At 44.1% G+C, this 13,654-nt stretch overlaps 1 protein-coding gene and 1 long non-coding RNA gene across 14 annotated transcripts in view; one reads left to right on the top strand and one right to left on the bottom strand.

Moving 5' to 3' along the window:
* The window catches only part of PLCE1 (phospholipase C epsilon 1), a 328,485-nt gene that overhangs the window by 152,126 nt on the left and 162,705 nt on the right, over positions 1-13,654 (bottom strand). The window lies entirely within an intron of this gene.
* Positions 2,530-13,387, top strand: LOC114484639 (uncharacterized). The gene is made up of 3 exons (XR_003677779.2): positions 2,530-2,645; positions 3,598-3,782; positions 13,325-13,387. It is a non-coding gene; the product is annotated as an uncharacterized lncRNA (long non-coding RNA).

Genomic DNA, 13,654 nt, shown 5'->3' with positions numbered 1-13,654 from the left:
TCCTTTTTGTCTACAGTTACAGATGTAAATATAAATAATACAAAGAGATTCTATTTTTTAACAGCTGATGGATCATATCTAATTACTCTGTAAGCTCTTCACCTGAAGGGACCCAACTGGACCCTTGCTCTCTCTGAAGGAAGAATCCTCTCTGGCCACTCGGAGTGAGTCTTACAGTTGTTGACCACCAATCCTGGGCAACAAAGAGAACTCTCAAACATCTTTGTCAATGGGAAAGACCTGGGGTCTTTTCAAGGTGACCTTGAAACTGAATGAGACCAAGGGATTGAGGACAGAAAGCAAGGGAGAAAAGAGTGTTTGCACAATTAGTGAGTGGCATAACTAGCATTGAACCCAGGATTTTTACCTAGGAATTTTGTTGTTAAAATAATGCAGATTCTGATTCAAGAGGTCTAGGTGGGGTCTGAGATTTCTTCTGGTTCTGGGACCACATTTTCAATTGCAAGAGGGTTGGTGTTGCTAAAGCACTTAGAACAGTTTATGGCATGTAGCTCCTGATTCAGTAAATGATAGTTATTATTGTTTCTATTACTCGCACTGGTTGAGTTGCGTGTAGCTCTTAGAAATAGGGCAAGTGCCTTGGGTTTAGAAATCCATTTTCTGGGGACTTGATTGGCTCAGACCAGTGCCCCAGGGTTCAAAGACGGACTCAAATAGGCTAGTGAACTGACCACACCAAGCTTTGAAGATGCCTTCTGAGCCAAAGATTAGAGCTTAAGGGGAAGTGGAACAAACAAACAGGAGAACATTTTTTTAAAAGGCTGCCTCCTGTGTGTGGCAGCAACCAAAGGGTGCTGCGGCAGGATGGGGCTCTTGTTCTGGGTGCAGCAGGTGGGCTTCCCGCTCCAAGACCAGGCGTAGGCCTGGCATGGAAGCTTTCGGCCCTCAGAGGATGAGTTAGTCCTCCTTAGGCACAGGTGCGTGACACAGAAGCCATGAGATACAGAAAGGTCCCTTGAGGAGGCTTCCAGAGGTAATCTAGAGTCTTGCTACTCAACATGAGGGTCTTGGCCATCAGCAACTGCATCATTTGGGAATGTCCTAGAAACTCAGAATCTCAGTCCCTGCCCCAGACCTAGTAAATCCAAATCTGCATTCAGAAAAGTCCCTAGGAGATTCACATGCACATTACTATTTGAGAAGCCCCGCTTTGATGGAGTTTCATTCTAAGTAGGGTGGCCACAGGCAAAGAAGCATCCAGATATAGCAGAAAATAAGCCCATTGGCTTCACAAACCCACACCCAGGACCACAATCATAGTCATTACTTATCATCACAATTATTTGCAGCAGTAACAACAGCAGCTTACAGTTTTATAAATGGCTTAGAGTCAGCAAATTGAATGCCCCTACATTGCTTTGATTTATAGGATAAGCCTATTATTTCCACTTTGTGGATACAGAAAACTAAGGTTCAGAGAGACTGAATAATCAAATAATCAAAAATTCATTTTCAACACGGGAGCCGAAATTACAATTATGTTATTCCACCATAGCTCACTTCATAAATAAACGGTTTCTAATTTGTACTAAATTGAGCGGTAGAAAAAGTTAGTCTTTTTTTTTTTTTGCGGTACGCGGGCCTCTCACTGTTGTGGCCTCTCCCTTTGTGGAGCACAGGCTCCAGACGCGCAGGCTCAGCGGCCATGGCTCATGGGCCCAGCCGCTCCGCGGCATGTGGGATCTTCCCGGACCGGGGCACGAACCCGTGTCCCCTGCATCGGCAGGCGGACTCGCAACCACTGCGCCACCAGGGAAGCCCAAAAGTTAGTCTTAATAACAATATTTTTAAAACAATGCAGGCTTTTTGCTTTTAGGTCCAAAGTAATAAAGGTACAAGAATAATCTTTTTAAAGAAAACAATACCACCAGAATTTATGTCCAAGTTAAACACTAAGCAGTCACCTTTGGGTATGATATACGTAATACAAAGGTGCTCTGGGTAGCCCTGGTCCTTTCTTGGTGCTGTTTTCAGAGTCTGTAGTACTGTTGTTTGGACCTCCTATAGCTTATGTTTCTATCTCCAACTCCCTCCCGGCAGGGCGCCTGCAGAGAGGAGAGTTTAGTAACTGTCACTGAATGAGCAGATGGAGAGATTGATAAACACAAAGGAATGTGACACAGCCTAAGGCCAAAGGAATCTAAGACCTGGGCTCCCCCCTCCCCCCACTGTGGAGAGATGAGAAGGTTCTGGAAGGGATGTGGCATCCATGTCAGCAAGCCGACTCTTCCTCAGATAGCTAGTGTAATCTCTCCAAGTCCAGACATTCAGACAGAAGCAAGGAAGAGAACAGGAAGTCCTTCAAATGGAATCCATTGGCAAGGCTGATCTTTGTGACCCACTTTTGATATATGAGGTAGTCTGTGCTTTGCTGAACTTGTCTGTTACTGTACATCTGTTTGTCCATCCCATCCCCTATCCATTTCCCTCCCTTTCCCTTCTTCTATCTCTTTTTCCTCCCTCATTTCCTTCTATCCTTTCTTTCTTTCTTTTTTTTTAAAGGAAGAGTTTGCATTTTAAAATTCCAGTTTTCTCACAGCTGAGGCAGAGAAGGAGAAAAAGGAATTTACCTGTGTATGATCCACCTGAGCTAACCGGGAAGATGAGAGAGACCTTCGAGGCAGGTGAGGTGCTGTTGGTGGTTGATGCAGCCTGGAATCGTGGGAAGGGATGGGGTGGATGGGAGAAATGAGCTCTGAGGGCAAGAGCCAGGAATAGCTCTGTCTGGACCCCCGTCCTCCTGAGGTCTGCCTTGACCCAGGGGCCACCTGCAGCTCCAGATGGCCTCCAGACGAGGGCACCCTCCCCAGCTCCATTTCCCACAGTCCCCTCCATGCTCCCTCCCTCCTGCCAAACCTGACCCCTTGCTATTCCCTCTGCAGAACCATCCTGATCTAAGCCTCTGTTCTTGCTATTTCTGGAATGTCTTATTTGCTCCATCTCCACCTTTTTCTGTTTATTTGTTTTGGACAGTATGCTAATCACTTTATATTCATTAGGTTCATTGATTTTATCCTGTTATAATTTTCTGAGGCGAGTATCTGCATTGTCCCCTTTTACAGGCAGGATGATAAAACTTAGAAAGGTTAAGTTCACAGAAAGGTTAAGTAATCTGCCCCAGGTCACACAGCTTGTCTGTTGTAGATCTGGGATTTAGGTCTGTCACCAAAGTGCACACTCTTAATCACTAATTTTTGCCTCATATGTGTCACAGTACAGTGTAACCACATATTCGAACGTCAGTCTTTCTGTCAACTAAATCAATGACTCCTAGAGATGAAGGACACTGCCTTTTTTCATTGTTTTCATCCCTGGCTAGAACAAAGCCATGGCCAGCACTCAGCAAATGTTTTCATAGTGTGTTATATTACATTATATTTCCTAGAGGTGGGCTAGAGACAGGGTAAGAGCTTAAGAGGTTGGGAACTTACCAAAACCCTGTCTATGGAAAATGTGAATACCCTCTGGAACTTTTCCAACCCAGTTCCTGAACATGAAACACACTTCCAGATGGTCTAACTTGGGCTTTCACATCCCATTAGCAGAAAAATAAAAAAAGTACTGTATATGTTTTAGGTTCCGAACACAATCCATTTCTGGGTTTGCAACTGAGGTGTTGAGAGACGCTACAAAAAAGGACAAAGACCGAAGAGCATGCAGTTATATCAGACTGGAGTGAATCAGTGAAACAAGACATTAACCCACTTGAAGACCCTTGAGGCCTCCAGCCTTTCCCCTTGGATAACCCTGAAAGGCGTCCAGTGAGTTCCAGTTTGGGCAGGGGTTTGTTTATTCTGCTTGGTTCAAATCAGGGCTATGGATCCCTCATGGTTTTCATGTCCCTAAAGGTTTTCCACATTTGGGCAAGATCTGTGCTTTATGGAAGCCCGAGGAGGCCCCGCTCCCAGCCCCTTGGGCTGAGCCGACTGCGTCACCCCTTGGCACGGATGCAGAGGTTTTCAAAGTGGGGCTGTGTCATAGTAAAAATGCCTCCATTCTTAACCAACCGTAATTTTTATTACATTTCATTTTTCTCCCCGTGATGCTAAATTTTCATGACCAATCTTTTTCCGGTAAGCACTGCCCTGTGCCAACGAAAACTGCATGGGTTCACACTGGCTTCTGGCCCTTTATTTTGAGTGCACCATTCCTGATCCGGGAATACTCATGCAAGTTTGTAATTACTACTCTCCCTCCTTCCGAGGGTGTCCTGCCTCCAGGCTCTTGACCTATACCATGTTTTTGTTGGTCTCTCCTTCCTAAAAGTCAACCTGCTTAAGAGACTGTGATGGCTTTCTAATGCTTTAGGTCCAAATTTTCACCTGTTCTCTCCAAATTGTGACCACATCTACCAAATTAGCCTTATGCCTCCCTGCATCCGCCCACAGATCATTGCTGAGAATCACTTCCTCACTGTTTCCCAGGCCCTGTGCTCCTTCCCACCCTGTACTTTATCTCGTGCCTGGAATGAGACCCCCAGCAGAAGCCGGTTCAAAGAAGACTTTCCTGCTTCCAGTCCAGCCTCCTAAACCCATGAACTGAAACCCTCCCTAGCATACCATCCAGGGCACACAAATGTAGCGGTCTGCAGGGTTAGACGGGTGAGGAAATGAGACTTGAGCTGGGAGGGAGACAACCCAGTGGCGGGGCCAGGTATATGAGAGAGCGAGCTGATATGTCTTGCTTGGGGTGTGCATGCATCAGGGCCAGCGCAAGGGGCCAAGGGAGAATGGTGGCCCAGAGGTGTCAGAAAAGCCAGAACTCTACATTTTAATGCAAAACGTCCTAATGTAAAAAAAATACTGCAGCTGTCAAAGAAAAAGCCACATAGCCTGGATTTGGCCCACAAGGGAGTTTTTGCTCTCCTGGTCAAAGCAAGACACTGCTATGACTCAGCACTCAGTGAGTTTGGCTTGGGGTGGGGGAGTGTTAACAGTCCCCCTGGGCCTTCAGGGGGGAGTGTCTTCAATCCCCCTTTCTAGTCCATACCATAGCCTGTCTTCTAAGCTTCTTCGAATACAGTTCCCAGAAAGTAGAGAAAGCTGGGTTACTAGGTTATTCCTCCTTTGCCCACCTCCTCAGAACAACCACACAGCACTACCGCTCATACAAGCTGCGTCTCTCTTTCAGAATATCATTTATTTTCAGATTCAATAGGCTCGATGGTTTTAAATGTAAACATTTTTATTTGGGGGTAAAGAGGGCTAGAGAGGCAGTGTAAGTGGGGGCATCTCTAGTTGATTTTTGTCAGAATCATCCTTTTGAAAGAGAAATCCTATTGTGTCTCTTCTGTTTAAAACCCTCTGATGGTTTTCCATGGCTCCTAGGGATACAGACAGGAGCCCTTAACAAGAGCCTGTACTATCTGGTAGTTTGTTTTGCCTCTCTGTGGCTTAGTTTCTTCACATGTAAAAATGTGAGTCTTAAATTAGATAATATTAAAAACAAACAAACAAACAAACAAAACACTTCTCAGAGTGCCTGGCCCACAGTGAGTACCCAGTACCTGTTAGCCTTTGTCACTCTGAGTTCTCCTGACTTTCCTGAGGAACCCTCCAGGTCTCCACTCTCCACTCAAACCTCAAACTTGCCATACTCCCAGCTGCCATGGGGCCTTTGCACAAATGATTACTTCTACCTCGAACACTCTTCCAGCTCCCCTTCTCTTAGTTAATATCTGTTGGACCTTTAGCCCTCAGTGGAAACATCATTGCCTTCTCTGCCTGGGTTTAATCCCCCTTTTAGATGGTCTCACACAGTCATGGCCCTTTCCCTGGTAGCATGTACCATGGCCACAACTTGTCATTTATTTTTGTAATTACATGATTCCCTACTGGTCTTTAAGCTCCATGTGGGTAGGGAAAATGTCTGTTCTATTCTTAATACCTGGCAGTGCAGATGTTTAATAATATTTGCAAGGTAAATGAATTTCAACTACTAGCAGCCTGTTCTTGGTGTGCTGGGGTATGATGACCACAGAGAAGAGGGCCTTCCCCAAAGACAGAGAGAAAATAGGGGCTCCTCTCTCAGCGTGAGGGCTGTGGAATGGAGGTGCCCTCATCTCTTTGCTCAGGAAAGAGACCCCAGACCCTTCAAAGCAGGGCTAATGCAGAGACTGGAGCCTCTCCTTTTTACCCCTTTTCTATTTTCTCAACAAGAGTGTGGGTCCACTTTGCAGAGATAAAGCCCAAAGGAGCACTTGCCAACAGGCCCAGGGGTATGAGGGCATATAGAGCGGTGACAGAACCAGACTAGAGAGAAATCATTCCATGGCTGTCTGCCTCACTGTGGGATAGGGCAGGACTTTCCTGCTCAGAGGCCAATGAAGATCAAATATGCCTTGTGTGGCTCTCAGACGGTCTGTTTTCTGCCATGTACCTTTAGTCCCATATTGAGCAGGGCTGTGAACAGCCCAAATGATTTTTGTAAATGATGTTTGAAAAATAGCCATTGCTGGTAAGTTAAATTTAGATATTCGTGATGCTCACGGGTTCAAATCAAATGGCTTCAAACGTGCTTTTCTGGTTTTATTTAGTACAGGTAACTGTGTGTTAGCCTAGAGGTGTGCGCAGGTATTCATTTACTCATTCATTCACTCAACAAATATTTTCTGAGGCTTCCTCTCCCATTTGGTTGATTCTGTGCTATGACTGCTGACTCAGCGGTAGAAGGGAAAAGCCTTCCACCCACCCCCATAGGTACCCATATCAAAGAATGCCTGAAATAGCCTTGAAGTCCTTGGAGGTCTCTAGGTCAAGGAGGCAGCAGGTACACAGAGAAGTGATCAATTTTATAGTCAGACGGACCTGTGTTCAAATTGGGGGTTCCATGTTGTACTTATATATGTATGTACACACACACACATGCTCAGGACAGGCTGAGCTTTGAGTGGGAGATAAAATTGGAGGGTTTCCTAATGGTTAAGAACTTGGATTGGGAATCAGACAGACCTGGGACCAAAAGCTGGCTTTGCCCCACTAAGCCCAGTTAAAGGTTTTGGTTCTAGAGTTGGCAGTCCATAAGCTCAGATCTTGTGAGTTGCCAGAGTCTCTGAAACTTTTTATGCTCTCAGTTCCCCTCCATGTTCTCAGATCATCCACAACAATATCTGCTAGAAATGGATTTTAGATGTCTGCTTATTATGTAAAAATGTGGTTCTGCGTATAAACTGGGGTAAATTACCCACAACTGTTACCAAGGGTGTTTCTGGTGACTGTAAAATTCACAGGTAAAGCCTCAGAGGGGTTGAAGGATCCATTTCTTCAGGCCATCATAGAATCATTTATGGGATTAATATTATAGAAATTGTTTTCTAAAAAGTTTGTTGTTATAATGAAATACAGAGCTAAAAGACTTAAAATACCAAATATGTACATATTTCCAGTTGGCAAAACATTTTAGACCTTCCAGAAGATGGTAAAATCTTCTGTTAGAATTTAGTCCATTGAAAACTAAACACTCTTAAAATGCCCTCTTACTACTTTAACTGTACTAGTTAAGTTTCTTGGTTTTTTTTTTTTTTTTTTTTTTTGCGGTACGCGGGCCTCTCACTGTTGTGGCCTCTCCCGTTGCGGAGCACAGGCTCCGGCTGCGCCGGCCCAGCCCGTTGCGGAGCACAGGCTCCGGATGCGCAGGCTCAGCGGCAATGGCTCACGGGCCCAGCCGCTCCGCGGTAGGTGGGATCTTCCCAGACCGGGGCACGAACCCGCGTCCCCTGCATCGGCAGGCGGACTCTCAACCACTGCGCCACCAGGGAAGCCCAAGTTTCTTGGTTTTAAGACTCAATTCTGACAGAAGTTTAAATAATGACTCAGACTATCCTGAGATCTTCTCTTTTTTTCCTCTTAAATATTTGCTACTGACCCACATGTTATTATAAACAAATTATAAGCATTTTCCATTATGTTCTATAAATGTTCCCATGGACAAGAATTTTCATAGCTCATTTAAATGAGGTTTTTGTTCTTTAAACAATTTAAAACACTCAAAAGGATTAGATACACATACTGAAAAAAATCTCATTTAATTTTATTGTAAAGAGTAATCCATCCATCTTCATAAAAATGTACAAATTCTAACTTGAACACTAAATTTTATACCAATCTTAGTAGACATGGTGCCCAATCCCAGGAATAAATGCTTAGCATCTTTTCTACTCTGGAGGGAAGCGAGATGATATCAGCAGAGAATGAAGCTGAAAAAACAGAAGCATCATAATATAGGAGAGGGCTTGTTTTCCTTGGTTAAATAGATGTTCACATTTCTCCAGGCTCTAAAATGGTTTTAGAAACCTCAGACTTCATTCAAGATGGTACAGGGACTTCCCTCTGAGCCCCTACATCCTGTTCTTATCTCAACTACAGCATTTATTTACTGTCCTAAAATTGCATGTATACCTGTCCATCTCCTCCACTATCAGGTGACTTTGTCTTATTCACTATTTTATCCTCAGGGCCTAGCACAGTGCTTGGCACATAGAAGATGCTCAACAAATATTTGTTAAATGAATTAATGAGTGGCCTGATGCATGAGTCCTAAGGAAAACCATACATAGGGGCAGCCTCCAGCCTCTAGATACCTCCTTTCAAGTGTCCCGTAAGATGCTACTTCTCTGAGCCCATAGCCAGGGAGACCTGGCTAAGAGCAGAGACTTATGGCTACCAGGGGATAAGGTGGCGGGGGTGGGGGGCAGGGGACAGGGGAAGGATAAATTGGGAGATTGGGATTGACATATACGCACTACTATATATAAAATAGATAACTAATAAGAACCTGCTGTATAGCACCGGGAACTCTACTCAATACTCTCTAATGGCCTATATGGGAAAAGAATCTAAAAAAAAAAAGAATGCACATATGTATATGTATAACTGATTCACTTTGCTGTACACCCCAAACTAGTACAACATTGTAAATCAACTATATGCCAATAAAAATTAAAAAAAAAAAAAAGAACAGTGGAGGGCTGGCATTTCATGGGGTTGGCAAAGGGTGGCAGCAATCATCATTACCACCATCATCAACCTCAGCATCACATTATCACTGTAACATTTACTGAACACAAATTAGATGCCCGATACTATGCTAAGTTCTTCATATACATTATCTCATTTAATCCTCAGAACAACTCTATGAGGTTGTTGCTCTTATTCCTGCTTTATGGTGGCAGACACTGAAGCCTAGAAAGGCAAAGTCACCTATTCAAGATGACACAGTGTTGAAGTCAAGACTCGAACAAAAGACAGAATGATGCTCCTGTTCAATTTCTTTTAACCATGAAGCAACTCAGAGGCTGAGAGTCCTACAGGACAAAGAGAGCCCCAGATAATACTTGTCTTCTTGATTCTGAACCACTCTCTCTGCTTGCTTCAACAAAGCCTCTGTCCCCCTTCTCATTTGAATGTGAGCCCCAAACGGTCTTCATTATGGCTGCAGAAAACAATACCATTGGAAACAAGCGGCTTGCATCCATCAGTCTTCACACAGGCTCCAAATGCCTCTTTTTAAACATCACTCATGTAGTAGGTGCACATGGAAATTAACATTCAACTAGTAAGGATGGATAGGAGGTGACAAGTAAGAGGCCTCTGTTGGAGGTAACCATTTTTGCATGATTCTGTGTCTGTTCTTTGGCAGTTATCTCCTAACTGTAAAAAAGATTTTCATCCCATTTAAAAAAATATATTCTCTTCCCTTTTAAGAAGAATACATTTAATAACCTCGATGAAAGATGAGGAATTTGGTCCATTCTCCCCATTACTGCAAGTTATACTTTTTTAGTTTTATTTTTCTATTGGTAACTGTATGTTTCAGCTTTAAATACTATTCTTAATCTTCTCTCTTTACATTTCAATTTAAATGTATTTCTTAACTCCCCCAGGGTTATCCATCTGCTTTTCATCCTTCTCTAAACCTTCCTCTTTCGGGATCAATGCGGTGATTTCTTTTCTTTTCTTTTTTCTTTTTTTATAACATCTTTATTGGAGCATAATTGCTTTACAATGGTGTGTTAGTTTCTGCTTTATAACAAAGTTTTTCTTAGATTCCATATATATGTGTTAGCATACGGTATTTGTTTTTCTCCTTCTGACTTACTTCACTCTGTATGACAGACTCCAGGTCTATCCACCTCATTACAAATAACTCAGTTTCATTTCTTTTTATGGCTGAGTAATATTCCATTGTATATATGTGCCACATCTTCTTTATCCATTCATCTGTTGATGGACACTTAGGTTGCTTCCATGTCCTGGCTATTGTAAATAGAGCTGCAGTGAACATTTTGGTACATGACTCTTTTTGAATTATGGTTTTCTCAGGGTATATGCCCAGTAGTGGAATTGCTGGGTCATATAATAGTTCTACTTTTAGTTTTTTAAGGAAACTCCATACTGTTCTCCACAGTGGCTGTATCAATTTACACTCCCACCAACAGTAATGTGGTGATTTCTTATTCCAGTTTGTTTTGGGAAAACATTTGCTTACTGACATTGAAAAGTCACCTTTTAGGACTTTTTGATTTAAAATAGTTATGAGTTCAGTTTTATACGTGGTACGCAAGCTTTGGGAGGAAGGCTTGGAATCCAATTGCTGTTGTTTCTTTGGGTGTAGAGTTTCAAAAAACTATCCTGCAAATGAATTTCAGGAATATGGCCCACTCTGAGTTTCTGTAACTAGGACTTGACATTTTTATGATCAGCTCAAACAGAGGAACTCCAAGTGACTGGCTGGGGTTGCTGTCCTCACCAACCATCTTTCTGAATTCAACGTTAGGATTTAACCAACCCTTAATTTCTTGATTTCTTAAAGCGATGGGAAGGATGGATGGGCATATGATCCAACAATTCTATTAATTTCTGCCATCAGTAACACGTTGGAAGGATTTGAAATTATTTTTTTAAAGATAAATTCATGGTCATCTTAAACTTAACTCCCTTTATCCCCACTACATCCATTCAGTCTCCACATTCTATTAATTCTACTTCTTACTTACACCTCTCTGCTGCTTCCCAAGGATTTAGACTCTTTGCTACAGTGAACAGTCTGTGCACTGCACAAAAGTCCTTACCCGAGTGGAGGGGAGGTCCGAGATCCAGCCTGCATGCTGTGCACTAAATATGTGTGCGTATGAGGCTGCATCACCCTGCAGAGAGGGAGGAGGGGGCCTTTTCGTAATTTTTACCAATTACTTAATGTGCCAGCAGCACCCTACATTGCCTTAGCAACAGCCTCCTAAATGCCTCCAGTTCTCACTGCTCTTTCCTTCCATCCACCTTCCACACCAAACATACTCACCTGAAGTATCAGAGACCCTAATTCGGTAGGTTTGGGGGTGAAGCCCAGAAAGCTATACTTTGGACACTCAGGCTGGGCAATTCCGATGCAGGTGGGCTAAGGGTGACACTCTGAGCAGCCCCACCCCACAATGCAGCCAGATGGATCTTTCTAGAAACACAGTCTGCTCACATCACACGCTTCCTTAGAACCCTTCAGTGTCTCTCATTACTTACAAGGTAAAAGCCAAGCTCTTTATCATGAAATACAACCCCATGGAGACGTATTTTCTCCCCCCAGCCCAGCCCATGCCTTCCTACTTACTCCCTGTATGCCCCAGGCTTTGGCCAGAACAGCCTGGTAGACCAGCAGTCCCTGAACACACCATCCCTTTTCCTGTCTCATGCCTTTACACCTGGGTGCCCCATTCTCTCTGCCAGTTACCATCAGCTCCTCTATCTGTCCCTGGCCCTCCCGGAGGAGTTTCCCTTATCAGTCAACACCCCAGGTCTCTATTCCAACCCAGCAGACCTCTCTCTTCACAAAGCCAGCTGGGGTCCACTGCAGAAAGAACAGGAGATTGTGTTTTTAATGGGGTAGTAAGTGAGGAGTGAATGGGCTGATACAGTTAGGGGGGCTCTGCACCCCCAGAGGCAACAGTGTCTGAGGAGGAGGGGAGAGGAGTTCAGACAGGGAGCAAGAAAGACCCCAGAGATAACTCTGCAACCATTCCAGCACCTTGCACTGACAGTAGCTTTTGGGACACTGAATATAGCTTTTGCTCCTGCTTGGAAACTTCCTGAATGTATTTGTATTTTCATTTTGTATGAGTCTGATATGTCAGTGCAAACTACAGGTAAGTTAGTGTTTTCTTTCTTTGGTTCGAAAATGATCTCATTCAGTTAAGTGTTGCAAGGAGCAATGACATGTTCCTTGGTTCTGTGAACACATCTGCCACTGGAATCCACGAAGGATTATGGACTGTCTGTTCTGTGCCCGGTCCTGTGCCAGGCAAGGTGTTTGTGCGAGAGGAGGATGGGACCGAACAACTAAAACAAAGCGGAAATGGACAGTGCCATTGGAGAGCTGCAAACATGTCTCCCCCACGGCTGTGAGCACAGGCCTTGGAGAAGCTTGACCTGGGTTGGCTGCACACACTTACTATTTGGGTAACCTTGTGCAAGTCACTTAACCTCTATGAGCTTCAGTTTCCTGGTGCTAATATTTCTTCCTTACAGGATTGTCAAAAGGACTGTCTTAATTTCTTAGTGCTGTCGTAACAAAATACCACCACTGGGATGGTTTAAAACAACGCAACTTTATTCTCAGTTCTAGAGGCTAGAGGTCCAAAAGCAAAGTGTTGGCAGGGCCATGCTCCCCCTTGGACTCTGGTCAGAACCTTTCCAGCCTCTTCCTAGCTGCCGGTGGTGGCCGGCAGTCCTTAACATTCCTTGGTTTGCAGGTGCATCACTCCAATCTCTGCCTCTATAATCACATGGGTGTTCATCCAAGAATGGTCTGTCCTCATCTCTTCTTTTGATAAAGAAGACCAGTCACTGGGTTTAGGGCCGATTCTAACTGAAAGTGACCTCATCTTAACTCGATTACATCTGTAAAGATCTTATTTCCAAATAAAGTCCCATCTGTAGGAACTGGGGTTTGAAGTTCAACATATTTCTTTCAAGGGACACAAGTCAACCCACAATAAGGACTAAATGAAATAATGCAGATGAAGGGCTTGGTGCATTGCCTGAATCACAGGAAGCACTCAACAGGCTGTCTGGTTTCAAGTGCTGACTCTATCATGGACTATCTGTGTACACCTAGGCAAGTTTCTTCATGTCTCTGGGTCTCCGTTTCCTCATTAGTAGACAGCACCTCCCTCATTGGACCATTGAATGGTCAATGAAATCACATGTATAAAGCATTCAGAGTAATACCTGGCACCAAGCAAGAACTAAAAAATGTTCAAAACTATTACTATAATTCTAATTTTAATCCTTCCCTTTACCCAACTTTCTCTTTACAGATGGAAGAGTTTAAAATTTCAGAGAGGGGCTTCCCTGGTGGCGCAGTGGTTAAGAATCACCTGCCAATGGAGGGAACATGGGTTCGAGACCTGGTCTGGGAAGATCCCACGTGCCACGGAGTAACTAGGCCAGTGTGCCACAACTACTGAGCCTGCGCTCTAGAGCCCGTGAGCCACAACTACTGAGCCCGTGAACCACAACTGCTGAAACCCGCGTGCCTAGAGCCCATGCTCTGCAACAGGAGAAGCCACCGCAATGAGAAGCCCGCAACGAAGAGTAGCCCCCGCTCGCCGCAACTAGAGAAAGCCCGCGCGCAGCAACAAAGACCC

This window comes from Physeter macrocephalus, chromosome 20 (assembly GCF_002837175.3).
Source record: "Physeter macrocephalus isolate SW-GA chromosome 20, ASM283717v5, whole genome shotgun sequence".
NCBI lineage: Eukaryota > Metazoa > Chordata > Mammalia > Artiodactyla > Physeteridae > Physeter > Physeter macrocephalus.
The sequence above is the reverse complement of the archived record's forward strand: the minus strand, read 5'-3'. Positions and strand labels throughout refer to the sequence as shown.